The sequence below is a fragment of the Puma concolor genome, chromosome D1 (genome assembly GCF_028749965.1).
Source record: "Puma concolor isolate L17-30 chromosome D1, mPumCon1.1.hap2, whole genome shotgun sequence".
In the NCBI taxonomy this organism is placed as follows: domain Eukaryota; kingdom Metazoa; phylum Chordata; class Mammalia; order Carnivora; family Felidae; genus Puma; species Puma concolor.
In genome coordinates, this window is record NC_141676.1 from 103,822,324 (window position 1) to 103,847,793 (window position 25,470).

At 47.8% G+C, this 25,470-nt stretch overlaps 1 long non-coding RNA gene across 1 annotated transcript; it reads left to right on the forward strand.

The window, feature by feature from the left end:
* The first annotated feature begins 428 nt into the window (after window positions 1-428).
* Window positions 429-4,914, forward strand: LOC147576957 (uncharacterized). The gene is made up of 2 exons (XR_015240589.1): window positions 429-923; window positions 4,742-4,914. It is a non-coding gene; the product is annotated as an uncharacterized LOC147576957 (long non-coding RNA).
* The last annotated feature ends 20,556 nt before the right edge of the window (window positions 4,915-25,470 follow it).

Sequence of the window (25,470 nt, forward strand, 5' to 3'; positions counted from 1 at the left end):
AGGATTTGGACCCGGATTTGGGGCTTGGCTGGGTCACTGAGAGTTATGTCTTTGCCGTGTGTATGTTTGCGCCCACCTTTCCAATGGGTGAAACAAGAAAATTCCGTGATTCCATGTTGAAGCCTCCTTAGAAGTACTCTAAACTTCTCTCTCTTCAAGGCAGCTCTTGATCATCTCTAAGCTAGAACCAGTGTTTGTTGTCAGATCCACAACTCTTTCCAGGCTGCCCGGTGTGAGGCCGGCAACTATTTGGTGTGCACATTTTATAAAGACAAAATGCTCCCCTTAGCTTCAGTGAAATGACTGGTTGGAGTCATTTGGTTGGATAGAAGTTTGCACAGCTGCCCAGGTCAGGAATGGTGAAAAGGAACCACTGCTTTCCTTGGTCTCTTTGCTCTCAGAAGCCAAGATAAATGCCATCCCGACCCTATGCCCACAGTTATCCCTTTTTCTTAGGAAAGGATTTGGCTCCTTCCAGCTCAGTGCCTCTGTACATAAGCTTTTGCTCTGCCTGGGAGATGCTTCTAACCCCTAAGGACCTGCCCTGGTTGTTAGACTATAATCTAAACTGACAACAGACGTTCTGGTTTTTTAAAAAAGTCCTATCATTTCCATCCTTTCCATTCAGCATCTTCCCTCATTGTTCCCTCCCCCAGCCTATCATCCCCCTTCCTAAGTTGATAGTGAGTCTTATTAAGTGGTGCTGTGTCATAAAGTGTTGAGTTGTGTCAGCTGGAAATGGAACATGATTAAGTATATAAAGGAGCCCCAGCCTCGCCTGCCACAACATTATACAACAGAAACCTTGGCACTGTGCTAACATCTTTTCTTTCTCGCTTTCCTGGGGAGCAGCGAGCCCGCCTCTCACCATGTGGGTCCAGTTGTTGGTCCTGGGCTCAAGTTGGCCAAGTGCAGAGAAGCAAGTAAGTGGGTGGAAGAGCGAGTGTCATGGAAGGTGGCTGGCGGGAGGTGATGTTTTGAGGGTTGGAATAAAATCAGGCATAGGCATGCCTGGTTAGCCACTCTGGCATAATAAGAACTTTCTTACAGGACAGGTGTCTCTTGTGCCTGACTATAGTTTTAGACAAACCCATGGCTGTGGCACTTCTTTGTCTTTTTTCTTCCCCTAAAATATTTCATCGAGCCTGGAAGAGTAGAGGGAATTTGAATAGCATGCTCCCGAGACAGCCTTGAGGTCAAATGCAGTTGCCAAAGGTGAATGGGTGCTCACTGCCCTTGGCAACTCACTCTTCCACTCACCTTCTATGCAGACTCCACTGGAGCCTTCTGTGGGTCTTCTGTGTTCCCTCTGAAAGCACACCGAGTCTGCAGAGCTTTCAGGACTCATCACCTAAAGCCTACCTTGCCCCTGCTCAGTCAGAAGGTGCTGAAGAGGCAGAGTAGAGATATGGCTGAGCCCTTACCAGGGCCCAGGCAGGACGTCTGCTGCTGGAAAGTCTGAGCATCTCCTGTGTAATGCAGGGTGCAGGACCTGAGACCTCTTTTCCAGCTCCAGTTGTCCCCGAGCTGGCTGAATGTGGCAGAAATTGATGAGGAGTCCATCCATGGCCCTGGGTAAGGTGGATAGAGCTGGATAAACCTACATACGGGCCTAGCAGAGCCCAGAATATCTCCTGGTGCCAGGGAGCTGAATACCCCATGATCCAACTCCCTACCTGTTTTTTTAAAATTTTTTTTTAATGTTTATTTATTTTTGACACAGAGAGAGAGAGAGAGAGAGACAGAGCATGAGTGGGGGAGGGGCAGAGAGAGAGGGAGACACAGAATCCAAAGCAGGCTCCAGGCTCTGAGCTGTCAGCACAGAGCCTGATGCGGGGCTCAAACTCATAGACTGTGAGATCATGACCTGAACCGAAGTCAGACGTTCAGCCAGCTGAGCCACCCAGGCACCCCCTACCTGTTTTTGATTTGATACCTTTTCTGTCTGATCGCCTTGCACCCCTCTAGTAGAACAGTGTCCTGGGTCGATGTCATGGAGAAGCTGGGAATCTGTAACCACATCACCCTGATTCTGGTGTTTTGGGCCCCAAGCACCCTGTTCTGCTTCTGGACTTTTAAGGGACTTTACTTATGAACTCATTAAAACAGTACCCCTTGATCCAGTGTACCTCCCCTGTGTTTTACAACCATCTCATCTCGCGGATGAAACGGAGGCCCAGAGAGCACGGTTGCCACAGAGACCTGTGTTTTCCCATCTTCTTTTCCTTTTTCATTTCACACCATCTCTGCTTTGATGTGGAGTTAGGGACTTTGGCCCCAGCAAAGGGTCACATGTGCCCATGAATCTGGGATCTGTGACTGTCCTTCTCCGGGACGTGGGATGGCCTTGTCCCTCTGTGACCTCAAGTAGAGTTTGTGGTACCTGTGAGGCCCCGAATTCCCTCCTGAGCCTCATACCCTTATTTCCAAGATGCCTGCTGGATATCTCTGCTGCAGATGCATAACTGAATTCTCCTTTTCTTTCATTGCTCACATTTAATCAACACCAAGTGCCAGAGAGTCTGCTGTCTAAATGCCTCTTAAATCAGTCACTGCCTGATTGTCTCCACAGCCACGGATTTCGCTCAGACCCCGGTGGTTTCTCTGGGGGATCATTGCCTCTTCTCTTCCAACCTGTTCTCTCTGCCTTCATCCCACCCTCTCCTTCAATCCACCGTATTGCCTCCAGGGCTGTCTTGCTCAGACACACACGTGATCATGTCACTGCCCTGCTGGAAACTTCCTCCAGGCGCTCTCCGTCATCTTTAGGGTGGTGTCCAGGGATCTTTATAATTTGGCTTCAGTCTATCCTTCTGGACTCATCTTCTGCCATTCTGGAAGGCCCTCTGCTGCCTTCCTCTGTCTGCCCCCCCTACCTGGCTAACATCACCCCACCCTTGAGACCAGGCTGAGCGCCTCCCTTCTCCGTGAAGCCTCTTCCAACTCTCCCGAGTCAGGGCATCATCCTCTGTATATTTTTTGCATCTCTGTCATTTATCATATTGATTTATAATTATTGGTCCGTCTGTAGCTCTCCCTCACTAAATAGCTGCTTGAATGTAGGAACTAAAGTCCTAACATGATGCTTAGTGTAGATTGTAGGTGCTCAACAAGCAGTATGAATGAACGTAAGAAGTTTGCAAGATGGGAGTTGGAAGGTGTGTGTGTGTGTGTGTGTGTGTGTGTGTGTGTGTGTGTGTGTGTGCCCCTGGGGAGCTGAAAGCATCTTGGGTGAGGACAGCCTTTGTGTCCCTGCCTTGTCCCCAATGGCCACTTGTCATTGATTTTCAGGGACTCTGCTCATGAAAAAATATTTAGTCCTGTTTTCTCTGTATCTACATAATATTAACAAATCAGGTGAAATCCTTTTCTGGCCTTGGTGTTTTTCTGTTTCTGCTTTAGAGAACTTCATCCCTGTACCCAATAGCCTGCGCAAAGTGGTCCATCCCCCTTCCCTGGAGCCTCCTCTCTCTCAAACCTTTGACATTCATTGCCTCTGTTCCATCTCGTAGAGGACTGTTCATGTACACTGTATTATGATTTTTGGGTATGAGCGAGGCTTGAAAACGTGGTCGGAGAGCACAGAACCTGTCTGGTTCCCTCTCGGCCACCAGTTGTGCAAGAATGCTGTTCTTTAGTTGCTGACACTGCTGAGAGAAAAATCCATGTGTGGTTCCTGACAGTAGAAGCTCACCTCAGCTGCCCTCGGGAATATGGCATTTAGCTAGCTTTTATTTGGCCTGTGATGTTTTGTCCATCCTAATACATGGCTTTATGTGTTTAGCTTGTGTACAAAGTTTACTCTCCTAAATGGCTTATACTCTGTCTAGAGGGACGGTGAGTCCTGGACTAGAGTCTGTGAGCAGAGTGTAATATCATTCTTGTGTTTTATTAACCATAATAACCAGAAGTCTCCAGCCACTAATATATCTGCATAGAGGTTTTTCTGCATTTCCAATTATTTTAACATTCAACATAAACTGGACAGAAAATTCATTTCAGTGTAGTTGAGCTTTTTATTCTTTTTAAGCCCAGAGTAAGTCATCTGCTGTGTGAACCGTGAGTCCAGGGGCAGCAAGAGGCTGTCCTCACAGACTTCTCTCTGCCACAAGGAATAGTCTCTGGAGCCATATGGATTGAACAGATTTGGAGGAGTTTCTTTTCCATTTCCCTGCTGCCTTGCCTGTGGATAAACACCCTCAGTCCCCAACTTGGGCCCCGTGACATCTGACAAAATGTTGGAGAGTTCTACTCCCCCATCCCCCCATCCCTCCCCACTGCCCTGCCCAGTGCTCTCCCCTTCCCTCAACTTACGGACCTGTTAGGCCAAGTTGTTGCTGGCTCTTTAAGAATTTTATTTTTATATTTTTCTGTCTATTCCTTTAATGGGTGATAAAATTGATTGACTCTCAGGCTGTAGATGACTTCAGAATATTAGTTGGCATGGTATTGATTTTTTTCTCTTTATAAAGCTTTTCTATAAAGTAAGCACCTGACGACTTTAAGTTACAAACTTTGAGTTAAATTATGAACCTTTTAGCTTTGCATTAGAAGTGGTATCTGGAACCTGATTTGCTAGATCAAACCACATTAGTTGTGTTATGTTATTTTCTAAAAACACATTTCAGAGAAATAACTCCAATCTGTGTTGCATTTTATAGAGCAAAATAATTGAATGGCGGCTGTTTGTAATTTTAGCAATCTCTTAACCTTAATCATATTTAATGGCTTTTCTCTTCAGGCTAACAGGAGAGAGAAAAAAGGTTCCAGCTCTGTTATATAACGGCACTACAGTAACGCACCCCGGTCCTTGGCAGCCCTGTAAATTCCTCCTCTCTGAATTGTTGGTTCGGGACAATCATTCAGCAGGGAATTACTTTCTCATCTATGAAATAAATGAGATGTTAAACTAGTTTTCTGCTTCCTGTGGTACAAATGTATCAGCGTGCAGCCCCGTGCAGCGAGGAATCAAATGCCCAGGGCCTCTGATGGTGGCGGCCGGAAGCTTGAGTGGGCTCAGGGCTCTGGGATCAGTGAGTGAGAGTGTGGCCCCTGGGAAGGGAGATGGAATGACATGAGATGTGAAGGGAGGAGGGGCAGAGTGAGTCCCCGAGGTGCTTTGGGTGCACCCCCGGAATTCAGCAGAGCCCAGGAACGCAGCTTGGGAATGTAGGTGGAGAGAAGGGGATGCCTCCGCCCCTGGGGGTCCCTGTGCTGCCATCTGCTTTGCGGGGAGAAAAGGAAGAACTGATTGGCTGCAGGTGACACTCCTTGGGATTTCCTCTTGAGAGCTTAACACACATTTCCAGGCAGGCATTTACAAACTGCATAAGACATTGGGGAAAAAATAGGAAAAGATTCTTCCCGTTTTAGGGATGGGAAAGGTGAGCACTTGGGAAGGGAAGGTGATATAGACCATTGAGTTAAGCGTACAGCTGGGAGCACAGTCTGAGGGTCCGAGACCCTGAGTTAGAGGTGGGGGAACACTGCTGCTCCTACAAAGGCAGGGCCTCCAGCCTTGCAGCTGTCTTCTCTCCTCACACTGGGTCTTCCTCTTCATGGTGGCCACCTTCATGAGCTCAGTTCCAGGCTTGGAAGACTTGATGGGATCTGATTTACTTACAGAGGCCTTCTTATCAGGCAGGCTTCCTAATGAGATGCCCCAGGTGCTACAGATTCCCTTTAGAAACAGGGTTTGGGATTCTTGGCTGGGTCCCCACCAGCCCACTTAGATAATGTGTCAGCACTCTTTTGGGAATGGGTGGGGTGGGAGATTGAGTTGTGCCCCTGCGCATCTCATCAGCCACAAGTTGAGAGGCCTTCTGAAACCATAGCAAGAGGCGTTGTTTTGTTTGCTTTTTATTGAACACCTATTAAGTGCCTTACTTTGTGCCAGGCACCATAAGTCCATTATCTTAACTAATCATTATAGTGAGCCTATGAAGTAGTTATCATGTGCCCATTTTATAGGTGGAAATACTGAGACTCAGAGAATATGATTAACTTGCCACAGTTGACATGTAAAACAGTGATATGGTTGGAATTCAAATCTGTCACACTATGCTTAAGCATCATTTCCTTTGAGAAAACTTTCTTTCCCTTGCAGACTAGCTAGGACCCTCGTCACCACCCTTCCTGCTACTCCTTAATCACTCAGCAATTTCTGTGTTTTCTAGTCCTCTATCAGCTCCAGGAGGGTGAAAATCCTGTCTCTCTTGGTCCCACCCTTGGCAAGTCTTTGGTGAATGTTGAATGAGTGAATTCACGTTGCTGTATACTAAGCCCACCTTTTTCCCAGCTCAGCTTGGAAGAGGATGGGTCTGGTAGAGAGGAAGATCCACAGCTTTGTTTGCTCCTAAGCGTCCTGGCTGCTGTGTGCCTCCACTCGATTCCAAAGCAAGATCTTCGGGTTTTCAGAAGCCCATGTCTTGGACCACAGATGCAGCTGATGCCTCATTCTCAGGCTTACTTTAGCCCGAGACCCAGCTCTGCTGAGAGAACTGCTTTCAGATTGCCAAGGCTTTGTGTGTTGTTACTAATTAGGAAATTGCCTTTGGAATTGAAATATGTTTCACAGACGAATTTACTGAACTCGCCGAGGTGCGATTCTCTCATGCTTGTTGTGAGACAATCCCACTCTGTGGCGACATATGGAGATACCAGCGTTTCTGCAAATTACAAAGTCATCAGCGCTCCAAAATACTCCCAGTGTCTTGGGTGCTTGCAAATAGTTGGGCTGACCGCTGGGGAGCTCTGGGGTCTGGATCCGCCCCCACAGAGGGGCAGCAGCTGGCTCCCACTGGTTGTTTAACGCCCTCTGCTAAGAGTTCTCTGCTTCTGACCCAGGGCTCAGCGAGAAGCCTTCTAGAAATAAATCTGGGAGCATGGTCTGTGGTTCACTTATATACTGAGAGCTGAGTTGAAAGGCACGTTGTCACTGATACTTATTTAAAATAGTACCATTCTCCTCATTGACTGGGATAATATTTTTTGGCATTGTCAGAGAACAAGACTGTAATGTGTCTAATGTACCTGAAACTTTTTGGCACCATTTCTGGAAAAATCTCCAGTAAGTGGGAAAATGTAGGGCCAAGTTGGACCAAGAGGTTGTACTAGGTCATGATCAGAAAGAATTTGAGAGCCATTGGCCTGAGACACAGACCCTAGGGAATGTGTAAGTTCAGAAGACCTTTGTGGCTGGTACGTTCAGATCTGTGAGGACAAGCAGAGGTACAACGAGATCCATGTGACAATATTACTACCCATGCCAGTGTCATTAGTGTTAGAATTGCTCTATATTCTATGTCATCTGAGTTAATCTTCCCATCAGCTCCTAATCTATGGAGTGAAACAACCTCAGTGAAGTTAAGTAACTACCCAAGGCTACCAGCTGGTATGTGGTTGAAGCAGGTTTTGAACTTTGATCAGACTGCCTCCAAAGCCTATGCTCTTTCCATGGTGTGATGGACCTCAGGGAGCAGCCTGTGGTGGGAACATGATGAGAAGGCCCAGGAGGGGCCCGTGGATGGAAGCAGAGGTTGAGACTGTTGACTGTGGTTACCCAGTGTTTTCTGGGCCTTTCCATCCACTCCTGGCATACTTCATGGCATGCTCCCCTCCGTAAATGTTGGAGTGAATGAATATATATATATATGTGTGTGTATATATATATATATGTATATATATATTCATATATTCATATATATTCATATATATATTCACATATATATTCACACACACACATATATATATGTATATATGTGTATGTGTGTGTGTGTGTATATATATATATATGATTATGAACAAAGTGGGTTAACATGAACACTGTCTTTGGAGGCCTCCCATGGGCAGGCAAAAGTAAGCCCAGGTGTTGGATGAGACACACAAATCTCACTGCCCACTGGAGACCTGGGTGCAGACATTCAATCAGGATTCAGAGGCATCTTGCAATGACTCTTGAGGGAACAGAGGAACTCCATAGTAAGACTGGCAAGAGATCTTTCTTCCTTTTCCCTTCCCTTCCTCCACCCACCACCCTACAAAAGTCCCTGAGGGTTTTGCTTCCTACCTAGCACTAACTGAGGACACAAGGCAGGTGTAGCTAGAGTCATCTAGTTCCCCAAGAGGCAGTCCCCTCCCCTCCACCCCCACAACCAGGCATTTTCTTGGTTCCAGGGACCACTTTCTGAAGGCATGTGCCACGCCCCTCCCTGTGGGCCCTGCTCTCCCACACCTCTAGAACCGGCTCTAATTGGGTGTCAGAGGCCTCACCGGCAGGTACCTGCCCTTCTGCAGCCCTCTTCCTTGCCAGTACGCTCCTGGCACCTTTGTCTGGTTGTCTGGAAATGTTCCTTGTGTGTGTTTGTGTGCATGTGTATGCGTGTGTGTATATTTGCGTCCAGAGCTCCTGTCTGACATCAAAAGGGAAATATTAAAAAAAAAGCCATCATTCCTCTCCCTTCCCATCAAATGTACAAATAACTTAGTTATCTGGTGAGCACGATGCCTGACTTCCCATCCCGCCCTCCACCCCCCCCACCTGACGAGCTCTTCCTGAGCTTCCTTACCACGATCCTAATTGTTTTTAAATGTCTGTGCTAACCGCTTCATACCGAGAGCATCAATCTGCATGTGGGTAACTGGGAACCACACTGCCGCTCAGGATGAAACATTTTTGCAGTAATTAAAAACATGCTTAAGAAGATTCAACCCCTCTGTTTATAAGATGAGGCTGGCAAGGGTTAGGGCCGGGCCGAGTTTCCAGTCTGTTTTGGCCCAGTGGGTTGGCAGCTGAGCCCAAGGCATCCCTTGGGGCAACAGAAGGCTGTCTGCCTGTGTAGTTGCTCAGGGTAGCTCTCCGTGGCGCCCTGCTTCTGAAAGTGGCCTGTAAGCCCCTCCAGGGCAGGAACCGTCTTCTGTCCGGTCACTCTCCCATCCTCCTCCCTGATGCCTGGTGTGAGGGCTGTGTGGGGTCAGCACACCATCATCGTGGCCTGCTGGACTGCCCTAAGTTGAGCTGCTTTAGTATCAGATGACAGTAGACTAGCCCAACTATGCATAAAGCAGGGCCTGTGCGTTTGAATCCAGGCAGCGGGCAGAGGAGACTCTGGGATGAATGAATGATCATTTAGAGTTTCCTTGCTCTTCTCTGAGTTCCTGGAACCTCAGGAGGGGAAAGAAGTGGCTTTCTGGAGAGGTTTGTGTTACTCTATTCACCAGGGAGTCCAGTGTCCGTAGGACAGAAACATGGGGAAGCGTAGGGTGTTTGGGGACGGACCGAGGAACATTATGGGGTGAGCGCTCATGGCGACGCTTGAGGACACTTTTTGCACCTGTGGAAGTTTTGATGACTGTTTGCCAGGATGGCTGGGAGAGGCAGGAAGCCTCTACTGGGGGAGAACAGAAGCATTGTGAGGTCCTGGAAGTAGATGGTAGTGTAATGGGATTAGGTCGGGGCAGAGATGGACTGGCGACAGAGCAGGGGTGAGGTACGGGATGGTAAGCGTGCTTATAAGTCCTTGAGCCAGTGAGCCCGGAGCATCTTCATCCACATTCTAGTCCCATGAGGCTGCGCTTCGGCTGGGAGTGAAGAACTCCAGCCAGGGATGCTCACACTTCTGGCTAGAAAGAGCTAGAACAGCTTCCGGAGCAGACCGTCTGGCTGGAGGAGCAGTTGGTGCCTGGCATATCCTGTTGCTCCCACCAAGAGCAAGGCCTTTGACACACTGTGGGACCTGCAAGCCGCCTCCAACATCAGCTCCCACCCCACCAATCTGCTCCTGGCTCCAGCTGTTGCAGCATCTGCTGAGGCCAGGCTAACAGAAAGCAGGATCTGCTTGGGAAAGTTTCTTCCTCTCTGGACCCCAGGCTCAAAATTTCGCCCAGGCACAACTGTTCACCCTGCTCCTCCCCTTATCCAATGGGAGGGGTGTGTGTGTGTGTGTGTGTGTGTTTGTGTGTGTGTGCATAAAAACCTAGGTAAGTTCTTAGGTTTAGCCTACCATACTCTAACGTTCTGTGGAATTCGGTTATGCACCAGTGTCCAACACAACTTGAACCTTGGTCCTTGTTTAAATTTAAGCTGTGTGAAAACACTGCAACTCCCCCACATCTTAGGCAACTAACCAGTCAATCAACCAATCAATCAATCAGTCAAACAATAAATAGTATTCACAAAGAGTAGAGCTCTGAAGTCTGTCTATTGCTAGAAGGGATTCTGGTACCCCCTCTCCCTGAAAAGGGAGATGAAGCTAACTCAGAGAGATGCGAATCCAGCATGACTCTTAAGCCATTTTCTTTTCACCAGCTCATTATGCATTAACCTGTAAGACAATATGTTTTAAAGAGAACCACATTCATCACCTCAGAAAAGTCATATTAACATAATTTCTGGGAAAGAACAATGGGGGAGAAATGTTAGTCATTGTTGATGGAACAGGTAAGTTTCAGTAGCATGATCTGTTGAATATTCATACGATATTGTTTTTGACATTTAAGAACTCAATTATCCGATGACTAATCAGTCTTTTACAGTATGTTATTTTTGTGACTAGAACTGAAATAGTGATAAGCCCCAAGAGAGCACAATGTTCAGATGGATTTATTAGTATTTTTCAACCCTGGCTTTCTCGGGCATGCATGTCCAGGGGAATTTAATACCTGTGACAGTGAGCGGCGGAGGGCCTGGCTGGAGTCAGCAAGTGCATGGAGACCAGATGGTATGTGGATTGATTTTGCTCTGGTGATTTTTTTCTGTTGGTGAGGGGCAGCCAGGCCTGTGATGTGCCCTAATGCTTTGGGCGCAGAATTGTCTCCGCTCCTCCTGGCTGTCACATTCGCTGTAGGTCAGGGGTGAGGGTGCCTGTCCCCATGCTTGGGCATTCGACTATCTGTGTAGCAAGGCAGTTTGATGCTGTAACAGTTGAATGAAATCTTTTTTTTTTTGGAAAATGTCAATGATAACTTTCTCTAGAACCAAAGTCTGTAGTGAATGAGATTTCTGCCCATTGTTTTCTACTCCTATTGGGAGGGGTAGTCTAATTCTTCTCCTCTTGAATCTGGGCTGACCTCTGGATTTCTTGATGGGTGAAATGCAGAAGAAATTGCATTCTGGAACTTTCAAGACTAGGTGGGAAGAAACTTTGCAGGTCTTTTCGAACTCTTGTTCTTGGAACCTGGCTACCGTGTTGTGAGGAAGCCCAAGCCACTCCAGTGGAGAGGTCCACATGGAGAGGAATCCAGGCCCTTAGATGACAACCCTCGTTGAGCTCTTAAGTGACAGTCATCTTAGAAGTGAATTCTCCAGGGGCTCCTGGGTGGCACAGTCAGTTGAGCATCTGACTCTTGATTTCAGCTCAGGTCATGATCTCACGGTTTGTGGGTTTGAGCCCCCACATTAGGCTCTGCGCTGACAACATGGAGCCTGCTTGGGATTCTCTCCCCCTCTCACTGCTCTTCCCTCCCTCCTTCTCTTTCTCAAAATAAATTGAAGAAAATAGAAAAAAAAAAAAAAAAGAAGTGAGTCCTTCAGCCCCTATCAAGCCATCCCTGCTGAAGCCACATGGAAAAGACATCAGCCATCCATACCAAGTCCTCCCCCAAATTGTAGGCTTTTGAGCAAAGTCAAGAACTGTTTTTAAGTCACTGTTTTGGAGTGGTTTGTCATGTGCCAATAGATAACTGGGACTGTCCCCAACCAGTCAATGGAAATTGTTCATTGAATTTGGAATCAGAAGGCCACGTTCTAACCCTAGGTGCTCTGTGAGAAAGCTCTGTGACTGAACAAATAGTTCTCTTCAGGCAGCCTGGCATAATGAGAGAATTTGTGCCTAAGGTCAAAAAATTCTAAGTTCAAGTACTTGTTCTGGCACTTATTCATGTAACTTAGGGCAATGCCTGTAGCCATTTTCAGTCTGTTTTCTTGTGTGCTGTGGTGGGCAATTCTCACCTGCAGTGTTGTTCTAACAACCGGCACAGGGCAATGCTCAGTGAGTAGTGGCCCTGTGTCCTCAACCACAAAGTGAAGATGCCGGGGTGTTGAGGGCCAGGGGATGTGGCGGGGAGGGGGGGTACTTGCACTCTGGAATTGGATTAATCTGGGTCCCAACCAAGGCTGCTGTTGGCCCATATGGCACCTTGGTCTGCAGAAGAGAAAGGCAGGTGCAGCCTGGTGGGTGGTGACAGGCAAGCAGACTGTGCCCTTGTGTGACTAGAAACAGTTGTCCCTTCCCTCAGTTGGGCACACCCCCATGCCAGGTGCTCATCTTGGTGAGCAGAACACAGGTGGAATTTCAGTCTCTCAGCTGAGTGCCTATGGCTACTGGACAACCTGCAAAGCTGTATGAGACCAGACCAGACTTTGTTGGTAACTTTGTGACTTTAAACAAGTATTTATACTCTCAGTTTCCCTATCTGTGGAATGGGCAAACCAATACTTACCTGTCCTACAGAGAGGCCGTGAGAGTTACATGAACAAATGTGTAAAATGTCCAGTAGGTTTCCTGGCACAAAAGCACGTACATAGGAAATGTTAGATTCCTTTCCCTTCCCACACAAAATAATACTCGAAGCTTGTTTTTTTTTTTAAAGCCTCTTTGCTACCGCAGGAGTGGGCGAAGGAGGAGAGGAGTTGGCAGCAGTCCCTACTGCCACCGAAGGGCTAGGGGATCAGTAGAAAGAAGGGGACCGTTTACTGGAGTGGTCTGCTCAGTGGGTTTTGGGAAACTCCGCATTCTAATATCCTATAGATCTGTGGCCTGAGAGTTAAGCTTGGGGCTCAACAGGGCCAATTATTATCAATCACTGGCGCCTTCGCTACAGTCAGGGATGGGTCCCAGCTGGCTGAGCCAGCTCAAGAATTCATGCACAGGTGGAGTCAGATGGTCAAAGGTAGGTACCCTCTTCAAGGCCCCCAAGTACTCTGTGCATTTCTTGACTGTCCCTCTTATCTAGTTTTATACAATTATCTGCTGACTTGTCTCCTCCCTTTACCCCAGGCATGAGTTCTTTGGGGGTAGTGCCCATGTCTTATCATCTCCATATCCCCAGCACTGTGCACCAAGCCTGGCACATCATGGAACTCAGTGAATGTTTTCTTCCAGGACTGAATGAACATAGGGACAATGAAGCTAGCATTTATTAGGCATCAAAATATGCAAGGAGTGTTATCTAAGTTATCCACTGACTCTTGACGACATCTCTGTATGAGGGAAAGTGAGAAGAGAGTAACATTTGCTGAACCTCATCTAAGTGCCAGGAATCCTGCTAGGGACTTTATATACATAATTTAATCCTTTAAACAAGTCTGTAAGTGCTCTCTACCCATTTTAGAGATAAAGGTAAGGAAGCTCAGACAAAAATTAAGCAGCTTACCCAGGGCTGCGTAGAACTTAAAGATGGTATGGTTGAGAGTTAAATCTACATTTGTTCAAGAAGTCCTTGAACTTTCTTCCATACCCTACACCTTCTTTAGGGCAAAGTCAGAGACTGGGTGTTCTAGAGATGGAAACACAAGTCCCTGTGTTCAAAGACTGGAAAACCAGGAGACGAAGGAAAGAGACAGGCAAGACGTTCAGTCAGTAAATATTGAGCTCTACGATCAGTGAATACATTGGATAAAAACCTGCCCTTTTTGAGTTTATAATCTATGGAGTGGTATGAACAAAGTGCAAAGATGGATGTTAGATCCAGGATGCCTGTTTGAACTCCTGGAAGACAATGTGCAAAGGTTCCCAGGGCACTGGAGGGCATAGACTACAGGTATACATGACAGTGCTGGTGGCACCCTGGCTCGGTTAAGGAGAACATCACCACTGTTGGATTTTCAGGCAGGAAGCTTGGCTCTGGAACTACTCCACGTTGGGCAAGACAATAACCACAACTTCATATCTAGGGAACAAATAGCTGACACAAGATGGAGAGTGAGTGACTCATCACTGAGAGAGAGAGATGTATGCTGGTCTCCCCATTTCCAACTGAGGTTGATCTGAGACTGGGGCAGAGTGGCACCTGCAGATGGGTTTAAGTAAATTTCAGGACGGAGGCAAACTCTTTTATTCAGAAGCTTCCAGAACAGGAGACCTCTCTACTGCTGAAGGGTAGCCGTTAGCAAGGGCAGTCACCACACCCGGGAATTTGGATCATCTGCCCACTTACCGTCCCTATCTTGAGTGACCACAAGTGGTAGATTCTCAGTGGGATCAGGTTGAGGATCTTTGCTTTAGACTCTAGAATGAGCAGGCCACCCAGAAGTTATAATCTGTTCTTGATTATCCGCATGAATTTAGGTTATCTTCCCAGTACCTCCTGGGCACAGGTAACCTAAAATAATGGAAAATCTAAAAACCATTTACATTTGGCCTTGGGATGCATTATATGATTTTTTCCAGCAGGTTTACTTTCATAATGATGTTTAACTTAGGATGATATTAAAATTCGTTAGCTTTCCCTGAGCATACATAAGCTGGGGAGTGGGTGGAAAGAAATAGAAACCAGTGGCTCAGAGATGCTAGAAGGCAGCAGCAGCTGACACTGGATTTGTAGCCGGTAAGCCCTGTTGCTGACTGTGCCCCATTCAGGGGTGTGGGCATCTCTGGGGCTGGGTGAGGTCAATATTTGATCCCTGAGATTCAGATTCAACAAGATTTATTGATGTGTCAGCCACGGTGATAAGCACTGCAGCATCTCTCTTTCATTTAATCTGCCCAATGGCCTCATAACCTGGGCATCATTATCCCCAAATTACAAAAGAGGAAATTGAATCTATGCTTCAAAGTTACAAAGCTAGTAAATCATGGAGCCAAGATTCGACCCCAAGTTTCCTTGCTGAAAGCCCACCGCTTTTTGCCCGTCTGGCTCCGGTGGGCAACACCGTCCCTTCAAGCAGCGCTCACTGAATGCCTTGATGTGTCACCAGAGATAGGGAGATGAATAAGGCTTTGCTTCAGGATGTTGGGCGAGGCACCAAAGCTTTTCCCCCGTCTAAAATTCAGATGAAAGTAAGATAAATGCCATGAATTAATCACAGAGAATTTTAAACAAGTCCCTTGGTGGCTTATATCCAGAGGTTGTATCTGCTTTGGGGAAGGGAAGTGGAAAGTGCTGTAGGTGGCTGACATATGTAAGTGTATCCTTGTGTCTTGTCACTATCATTCAGACAAGTGTGAATCCTGTTGCCTCGCTCCCCCAAATAATTCAAGCTGGCCCCATGTCTATTTTTTTTTTTTTATTTATAGATCACAGAATAGGCTATTTCTCTCCTTCCATCAAGGTAGCCGAGAAGACAGATAGAAGAGGTTGGACTGTGCTCTCTGGCCTTCCTCATAATGGCCAAACTGCTTTTCATTTTGCTCTGGAATCTATCCCACCAGCTCTGCTGATTTCATTATCGTCCTTATGGCCCACAGAGCAGGGGGAGGCAGCCGACGTTCCCCAGCCCAAGAATGGCTAATATCTCTCTCTAGGGCACCTTCTACTTTCTCAAGAGGAACAACTGGTGGTTTGGGTCTCTCTGTTGAATCCACTCTGTCTTGGATAAAATTTCCTGGGGCTATGGAAGTCAACAGCGACAGTGGCATTTCCAGTAACTGCCAAGCTTAATAGCATCTTGTGATGAAGTTTTACTGTAAACAGCAGAGAGGGCGGAGGGCAGCGAGCAGGGGCCTCCCTCATTCTGGTAGTATTGAGTGCTTTGTCCCCACTCAGGAATAACACTTCTCATGTGTGCTTCTTTACCAGCTCTTTAAATTGTTCTATGTGCGAGAGTCCTGGGATTAATAGCAATGTCACCTACTGATTTTATTGCGCTTCTCACCATTTTTCTTTCTTTCTTTCTTTCTTTCTTTCTTTCTTTCTTTCTTTCTTTCTTTCTTTCTTTCAGAGGAGCTGGGGAAGAGGAGGAGGGACTTGTGAAGGCTTTTCATGGGGAGCTGGCCCCGGCCCCAGAGAATGCATTCCAGAATATTCTCGATCTCCTTCCAAGTATGCCTTTGATTTCCTCTGTCCTGGGCCTCCCAGAGTTTTCTGGTAGAGAGAGAGAGGGAGTGTCAGTGGCTTCTAGAGACAAAGCCAGTGCAGATCTCAATCCTGAGTTTTCAGGGGCACCTGGCACCCCTAAAGGCCTCATGTTCTGGTCTGTTTCGCCAGCCAGTGAATCATCTGGAGATGTCTGAGAACCCTGCTCAGCTTGAGGCTGGCATGGTGCCTCAGCTGCTGGGTGGGCAGAAGGATTATCAGAAAAGAGGGGAGGGTTGGGCTGTAAACGGCTGACCACCCAGGATGGCTCTCTGGGCTGCCAGCAGCTGGGCATCATCTTTCCCAGACTCCTGCTGAGGTGGGGGATGGAGAGGGTGGGCTTGTCACTTAGTTCCCATCAATGCAGCTTACATTTGGATGGGGGCTTAGTTCTGAGGGCTCCCTGTATCCTCTTCACCGTCCCTTGCCCCCACCTTGGAGGGTCGGAGGTGAGGGCACTCCCTTCCTGTGGGCATCGGGCCAGGGCCTGGCAGAGATGGCAGGGGCAAGGGGCAACAGTGACTCACTCAGTTTTCCTGCCTGCCCTCCCACCCACTGCCGTTTGTACTGTGGAGGCTGGGTGGTGCAGGAACGATGGGGAAGGAGGGTTTCCGCGTGTGCGAGTGGTTGTGTTAGCAGGCAGCAGGCCCTCTGCCTGACCATACCTGTGAGTCTGCTGAAGGAGCAAAAGCCAAAGCACAGGGTGGAAATCTCAAGGCATGACTTCCAGGCCTCAGTCCTCCAGGGAAGTAGCATAGCAGCCAGGTGGTGATGATGGTGATGATGATGATAGACTCCCTCTTGGATTTCTGAGGCATTTTTCTTCCTTGACTCTTCCTTATGTCTGCCTCTTTTCAAACTCTCACCATACTTGGTAGATGGGAAGCATCTACCTTCCTTATTTTCACATGGAGAAATCAGGTCCAAGGTCGTATTGTAGGGTGGTGATAGGGCCAATCAAATATAATAAACACAATGGATATCACTTTATTAAGTGCCTACTCTGTGTTGTTATTTAACTTTATTTTTACTACAACTCTATGATAAGAGCAGTTATTATCCCATTGTACAGGAAGGAAAAGTAACCTTCCCATGGACTGAGCTCATCAATTCATAGCTCATGTCCTTAACCAATTGGCCACACTGCCCTCTAATCTGGTCTGTGGTATTCCTGTCCTCCATGCCAATTTGTGGTGGTTCCTGGAACCAGAATGACTCCTTCTCCTTTCCTGCAAGACACCAAGGTGCCCAGGGGCAGAATGGGTATGGAAGGTGTATCAGTCTGCTCAGGCTGCATATAGACTGTCACAGATCAGGTGACTTAAACAACAAACGTTGATTTTTCTCACAGTTCTGGAGGCTGGAGTCTGAGATCAAGGTGCCATTAGGGCTGGTTCTGGTGAGACCTCTCTCCTTTCTAGCACACCGCTGCCCTATGGTCGTGTCCTCCTAGGTCTTTCCTCCGTATGCATTTTCCTGGCATCTCTTCCTCTTCTTATGTATTAGTTTCTTTAATGTTTATTTTTGAGAGAGAGAGAGAGTGTGTGAGGGGCAGAGAGAGAGGGAGACAGAATCCGAAGCAGGCTCCAGGCTCTGAGCTGTCAAGCACAGAGCCCAACGCGGGGCTCAAACCCACGAACTGTGAGATCATGACCTGAGCTTAAGTCAGGTGCTTAGCCGACTGGGCCACCTGTGCGCCCTGCTCTTCCTGTTCTTATAAGGACACCAGTTACATTGGATTAAGACCCCATTTTTATGGCCTATTTTAACCTTAATTACCTCCCTAAAAGCTCTTTTCTATATAGTCACATTGAGGGTTAGGGCTTCGACATACAGATGAGGGCCTGGGGTGGGGGGTGGGGGGGGAGGTGCACAATTCAGTCCCTAACAGTAGAGTGAAGAATTTGACTCCCAGGAGTGGCTGAAAATCAAAGGGGAAAGAAGGAAGGATCCAAACAACCAAGAACAACCAAGCCTTTCTCTCCAAAGAGAACCACAGACGTTGCTATGTCATGGGTTGGGGCCTTCTCCTGAGAACCTGGCTCCTCCAGGGGAGGCTTAAACCAGTGTGACTGTGGAGCGGTCCCACCCAAAGAGGCTAGTGTGAGTCCCAGCTTTTGTTCTCCTGTTTTTCTTGCTGTACTGAGTATCTGAGATTTACCCAGGGCCCCCTTGGAGCCCCTGACAGAGTGGTTTTTTTTCTTCATTTTTTTAAATGTTTGTTTATTTTTGAGAGAGAGAGCACGTGAGAGAGAGGGAGCTGGGGAGGGGCAGAGAGAAGAGGGAGACACAGAATCCGAAGCAGGCTCCCGGCTTCGAGCTGTCAGCACAGAGCCCGACACGGGGCTTGAACTCACGAGCCATGAGATCATGACCTGAGCCAAAGTCGGCCGCTTAACCGACTGAGCCGCCCAGGTGCCCCTAACTCTTGACAGAGTTTTTAAGGAGGGGCACGCATCCCTTGGCAGCAGCTAAAGTCCCCTCCCCAAGTTGTTCCTAGCCTCCCACTAATGACCAGAGCTTTCCTCTTGAAGTGAGGGATGAAATAGACTTGGAAGGGGAAGCAGGGCGAAGCTCCGTGCAAGCTCTCCTGAGATACCTTCTGCACAAGCGCACAAAAGTGTGCGCGCTTGTGTTCTCACCACCTGGTGCCTTTTCCCATGGATGTTCTTCCAGGTGAGGTGGCCCTGAAGTGTCTTACTTAAGGAGAAACCTCCTTTGTCCTATATATTCCCTTTGACCTATATACTCCTTTGACCTATATACTCTTGGAGCCCTTTCTATTCTACCGTTTGACCTATATACTCCTGGAGCCCTTTCTTCAGGGCTCCTGGGCACCTTAGCAAAAGGGAATAGAGATGCTCACACTCACCAGCTCGCAAGGCGCTTGGCCCCAGTGGAACTGCCCCACCTGAGCCCCAGTTCCAGAGCCCAGCTTCTTTCTGCAGAACGTCCAGACCCTACATTCTATCCCCCTTCGCTCTCCAGCTCCCTGCCTTGTTCAGATTCTTCCCACGAGCAGAACGCGCGAAGCCTGAATAAAGGTGGCTTTTCTTTGGGGTGACTGCCTGGGCCAGAAAAGAGGTCAAAGCTGCAGGCTGAAGCAAGGTCTGGGGATTATCTGTGAATTTCAAATACCCATGTTCTTGCCTGAGGCTAAGTGAGGCAGGTTTGTTCCTGCTTTTGCATTTACCATGGTGACAATCCTTCCCCAGGACAATTACTTACCCCTGTCCGCATGGCTGGAGGAAAAGATGTCTGAAGAGAAAGCTGTGGCTGCCAGACTCGGAAAATTCCCTGTTGGTTGGTTTTAATCTATAGCAGAAAACCTCCGCATTATTCTGCCATCCTGGGATGTGACAGGTATTAATAACCCTATTAGCTGCAATCCCATCCGGTGCTATTTACACAGGCTGTGTCTATGTCACAGCAGCCACTCGGTTGCAAGGGACTGTGGACGTTCAAAGCTAACGAGACTCTGGCTTCTGTTTTTCTCCTCCGAGCCCAGGGTGTTGACAAATTAGGTTTTTGGAAGGAGATTCCCCATCCCCGTGTGCCAGCGCTGCATATGGACCCACGCCAAATATCTCTCAGCAGTTCTAAGGTGATTTCGTAACTTTGAGGAAGGCGTCCGCCCGGTTCTCCTGCTGCTTCTCTGCCTGAAGGGCTTTACCCTCCCTACCCTCCCTTTCTCTGCAAAGCCTTTCCATCCTTCAAGATCTGGTTCAAAGTCACTTCTTCCTTGAAACCTCCCCTGAGACCCCCAACTCAAAGTAAATTTCTCCCCTGAACACTGAGAGCCCTTAATCTGTAGCTCGTTGATGATGCAAACCACCCTCTGCTCTGTGTTCTGCATCGTTGTCTTACCTTGGTAAGAGGAGCTTTGCAGGCATGTCGCCTCCCTGGCATCTGCACCCTGTTGTGCCTCTAGAACATGACTGACCCTGTGTGCTAGAGGAAGGAAGGTGGCAAGTGCAGCAGGGAGCTGACCCAGGGTAGGTGTAGAGCCTGCTGAGCTTTGGGGCCATGGCTGGTGGGACAAGCCAGTACCCAACTGTGCTGAAGAAGGAAGAAGGGAAAGGCACCCTGGGGGTGACCAGGCCAGGGGACTGACGTGGAAGCAGCTTTAGAAGGACAGGGTTATAAGAGAGTCTAGAGAGTTGGCTGCAACAAGGCTGATAGGCAGCATCTAGATTTCAGGCTAATAGGAGGCCAAGGGAAGCTCAGAGGAGGCTTTTAGGCATTGGGGACAGGAGAATGGAGAAGAGGGATGGGAAAATAGGTAGGTAGCACTGATTTTTACGAGGGTGGCCACTAACCCACGTGGTGCCGTTGTGTGTCTTAGCAAGTAGAGTCCATTCCTCCGGGTGACCCAGCTCCAGGTTGGTTTGCGCAGGAGAACGCAGGCTGCATTTCAGCTACCACTCATCTTTCTCAGCTGGACATCTTGTATCAGTTAGCTGTTGCCACAAAATGCTGTGTAACAGATCACACCAAAACTCTAAGGCATAAAATAGCAATCTTCTATCTTGCAAATCTCATGGCTAAAGGGGGGGGGGAGGGGAGTTAGCTGAGTTCAGCTGGGTGGTTCTGCTGATCTCCTGCACCTCATTTGTGCGGCTGGGATGGTCAGAGGCAATGCTCAGCTTGGGCAGTGCTCTTCTGTCCCATATGTCCCTCGTTCCCCCCCGGGACTAGTAGGCTAGACCGTGCCTGGTCTTCTCATGACACTGGTTGAGTGCATGAAGCAGGCACAAGTGCTTTTGGAGCCCTTGGCCATTATGTTGGCTAACATTCTGGTAGCCAGAACCCGTCACATGGCCAAACCCAAAGTCAAGGAGCAGGGAGATATAGGTTACCCATTTGGTGAGAGGGGTTGCGGAGTCACACGGTGAAGAGTGAAATGTGGAGCCAGGGGCCATTAATGCGTGAAGGCACCGCGTGCAGGACAAGACATGCCTGACAGTACCCTGCAGCCCTGCCTGGCACAGAGGAAGTTTCTTTCTGGGCACTGGATCTCTCGGCCCGACCTGCATTGGTGTCCATGCTATGTATGCCTCAAACCTGTTACCTTTACCAGGCAAGAATGTGATACATCCCTCCTTCTTGCTGCTTACAATTTTCATCTCTTCAGACCAGTATCCCACCCTTCTCTCTTGGCAAATCACCCTCTGACACTTCAGGCTGTGTCACCCGCCTCTCCACCCTTCCAAGCCTCTTCCCATCTGGCCAGGTGTTGTGTGGACATGCTGCCATCCAAAGGTATGTTCAGGAGTTAACTAGAAAAGGGAGAAACAGTAAGGAATTGAGAGGGAACAAAGTGTTTTCCAGAATATGTGGACTTGAAGATCTGGCCCCTTCCTCCTGTCCGATGCCAGCAAATGTTTGAAGTGACTTAAAAGATCACTTTGGACCCGTCGCCAAAATACTCCTTGGCTGTATATCTCAGGGGTGATATAACACATGATGTCTGGAAGTTCTCCCCAATACCTAGCTCTGAGGCCCACTGTCGTTGAAATCTATTCTGATTTTGTTCAGCATTATTGCTGTTTTTGTTGGCCAGGTGCTTTTTTTATGTTTAAACCAGTCAATTTTCCTTTTATCCTGAAGAAGACATTCACTGGCTGTGTGCGTGTGATATCCCCATTAAGGAAAGAAATGGGGACCCATTCTTCCTGCAAATGCTTCTATTGTGAAGCAAAGAATCCAAACATTTAATCCTTGACGCCTGGACCCCACTTTGTTGCAGACCCTTATTTTGTGCACTTACCTTCCCTCAATGCACACAATTCCTTCTTGATGGAAACACTTGTATGTTTTCTCAGTGGACACTTTGGGGAATCAGGCCCTTCACGCTGCTTTTTGGGTTATTACACTGTCACATTTTACCACTTTGCAGAAAGAACATATTAAGCAAAATAGAGTTCTCAGGAGCAAGGATTGCTATTGTTAGAGAAACAATACTTGGGAAATAATTCCCCCCAATTTCGTCTTCATCTTTCTCTGCTGTGCAAAGAGAGGAACAATTTATTAACAGGAGGCAGAAAATGTTACTAGTGCTTATGGGCAATGGAGGTTTATGGGGTCCACGATATAGGTAGTTTTAGTGGCTTAGAAGGCAAGAGACTTTGGGATCTCAAAAAAAAAAAAAATAATAATAATAAAGAATCCCCAGTGGGGAGGGTTGCTAAGGAAAAAAGCTTCATTTGAATTTCACAAAGGTTTTGAAAATCGTAGTGGTGGTGCCCTCCTGTGTGTGTGGTGCTCTCTTATGGTTTCAAAGGCTGTCAGATGGTGGAGGAGGGAGGTTTGGGTAAGGGAAGGGGGCAGCCTTGTGACTCGGAGCCCCTACGGCAGGATCCCACCCAGGGCTCGTAAGCCAACCTGACCCACCATGCCTCACATGATGTTTACGGCAAACAGCTTAAAATCCACCTGCCTTCGCTGCTGCCCTCGCTCGTTGCTTCCTTGGACGGTCTCCTGACCTTGGCTTTGCCTCATTCCCAAGTCCGAATTTGTCCTTAGACTTAGTGCCAGACTGTGGTTTCCTGTTGTGACAGTTAGCCTGTCCCCTAAGCATAGACTGTGCTCCTACCTCTGTTTTCTCATGCTTTTGGCCGCTCTGGATCACCCACAGCCTCACAAACCCTGAGCTTCCGATCCCCTTCTTGGCAGTGGTTCACGCAACCCCTTGCTATGACTCACCCAGTCCCGGTCTGGGGTATGACGACTGCTTAGGCAACATGTGTAGAGGAAGTGACTTCCCAGGGGCCCAGCAGGAGTGCCTTGCATCTTAGACTGTAGAAAACCATCCGGTTGAAAGGGAAGTAGGATGCAGGTATGAGTTTTAGGAGATAGTGTCGACTGCAAAAACCGCACGGCGTTTTTTAAGGTCTGCACTGCCTTGAATCGGCACCGGGAATCTCTCTCTAAAGCTAAAGCGGCCCCATGGGAGGCATTTTGATGCTAGCTTTTGGTCAAACTGGAGATCCTGGTCAGGAAAAGGCACACCTGGGAATCTGCCTGGAGCTCGAGGCTCAAGATGCAACCGGCAAAGATGCAGCCCTGAAAGCAGGCATGCGGGCGGGAGCCTTACCCATCTCCGTAGGAGGGGCCCGTGTGACTCTATTAATGAAGCAAAAGATATTGGAATCCAATCGTTGATGGATCATCACACGCCGGGAAAACTCTCAGCCGCATTGACTGGAGGAGCAGGGGGTATCGTTTTGAACTTCTGGAGTTAATGAACTATGGCCTGAAATTTACAACCTGGTCTTGAGTGTTATGGATTTAACTCCGGGGCACAACTCTGGGGAGCTGGCACACTCCTCTGGCCGCTGTGTATGCCAGAGGCCCTCAGGATTTGGCTGCTCTATTCTCCCATTTCTCTGCAGCCCATTAAAGGTAGCCTCAGGGTCCTGCAGTTTCACAGGGGCCTCTTGGTGGTGCTTCTGGGTGACAGAGACATTTGCTTCTTAACCCCATGGCAGCTACTGTAGCTGTGGGCAGATAACAAAAAAGAGGAGCCCAAGCTCTCTAGTCCTCCATGTTTCGGTTGCCGTGAACGAACTTAGAAAATCAATTAATACCTGTAGAGGGGAGGTGGGGAGTGGGTATTCTCTCGAGCCCCTAATCTAGAACATAACAGTTTTTAAATACATGTGTTAATGGATTCAGTCCACAAAGAGATTTTGAGTTCTCTGAGTAAAAAATAAATGAGAATTAGGGGCGCCTGGGTGGCGCAGTCGGTTAAGCGTCCGACTTCAGCCAGGTCACGATCTCACGGTCCGTGAGTTCGAGCCCCGCGTCAGGCTCTGGGCTGATGGCTCAGAGACTGGAGGCTGTTTCCGATTCTGTGTCTCCCTCTCTCTCTGCCCCTGCCCCGTTCATGCTCTGTCTCTCTCTGTCCCAAAAATAAATAAATGTTGAAAAAAAAATTAAAAAAAAATAAATGAGAATTTAATGAAGGTTGTGGTCTAATCTCGTTTAGGAACCAAGTATATACACATATGCCCAGCTTGCACCTATTCTTAAAAAACAAAACAAAACAAAACAAAACAGGGGTGCTTGGGTGGCTCAGTCGGTCAAGCGTCTGACTTCAGCTCAGGTCATGATCTCATGTTCCGTGAGTTCCAGCCCTGCGTTGGGCTCTGTGCTGACAGCTCAGAGCCCGGAGCCTGCTTTGGATTCTGTGCCTCCCTCTCTCTCTGCCCCTCCCCTGCTCATGCTGTCTCTGTCTCTCTCTCTCAAAAATGAATAAATGTTAAAAAAACAAAAACCACACTTTATAAGACTAGAAAAACAGGGAAAGGGAGAGAGATTTTTGTGCACGTAGCAACAGTACATAAATAGTGATCATAAGTGTATTATGTATAAATAAATAGTAACTCGTAACAATGCCTCACTTGAAAACAGGGGCTTCCTGTAAAGAGTCCTGGTGAAGACTGACTTCTGTGTGTGAAATGAGAACAGCTCTATTTTGACAACTTTCCTTTTCTGTTTGCTTTTGCTGCAAGTTCAAGTTTTCTTTTCCCTGGTGTTTTGTGATAGCATGCTATCTTGCATCTCGTCTAGCCTTGCTGGCCACTTCTTGGCTTTATTTGTTGAATCTTCTTCTACGTCTCCCCTAACTGTAGATGCCAACCCCCCCCTCCAAAAAAAAACCCCTAAAATCCAGTTGTTAATTTTTCTTTGCATCCAAGATTTTTTTCTCTATTCTGTTTTTAAAGTTTCAAGTGCTACTTCTAAGCAAATCTCTGCTAATTCTGTATAAGAGCTTTCTCCCAGGGTGTAGCTTCATTCATCTGGCAAACATTTATTGAGCACCTAATAAATACCAGACACTTCTCTACGTACTGCTAATAGAGCAGCGATCAAAATAGGCAAGCAACACTTCCTTTCCTAGGGGAACTTTTATTCTAGTGGGAGAGATAATTAATAAATAAATAGTAGCTGGCACTTACCGAGTGCTTACTTTATGTCAGATGTTCTAGATACATGTCAGCGCATTTAATTGTCACAATAATCCCGTTTTAAAGATGGGGAAGCTGCACAGAAAGGCTAAGTAACTTGCACAAGATGACACAGCTAGTGAGGATCAGAGCCGGGACTCAGCCCGGGTGATTTGGCCTGGATCAGTAAACTAAATGGTGTCTCCCTACGGTAAGTTACTGGTGCCTAGCGCTGTTGAGAGAAGCAAGGCTGGGGAGACGGATGGGGGTGTGTGTAGGGAGGTTGCAATTTTGGACAAAGTGGTCGGGAAGGACTTAGGAGGAGGTGGCATTTGAGACCTAGAGGAGGTAAGGGAGAGCTGTGAGGCATGCGGAGGTTGAGGGGCAGGGAAGGAGCGAGGGCCAGAGGGAACCTGTCAGGCAGACACATTCAGGCCATCAAGGTCATGGTGAAGATGTCGGCTTCCACAGTGAGTACAATGACAAGTTGAGTCTGTTTGGACAGGAT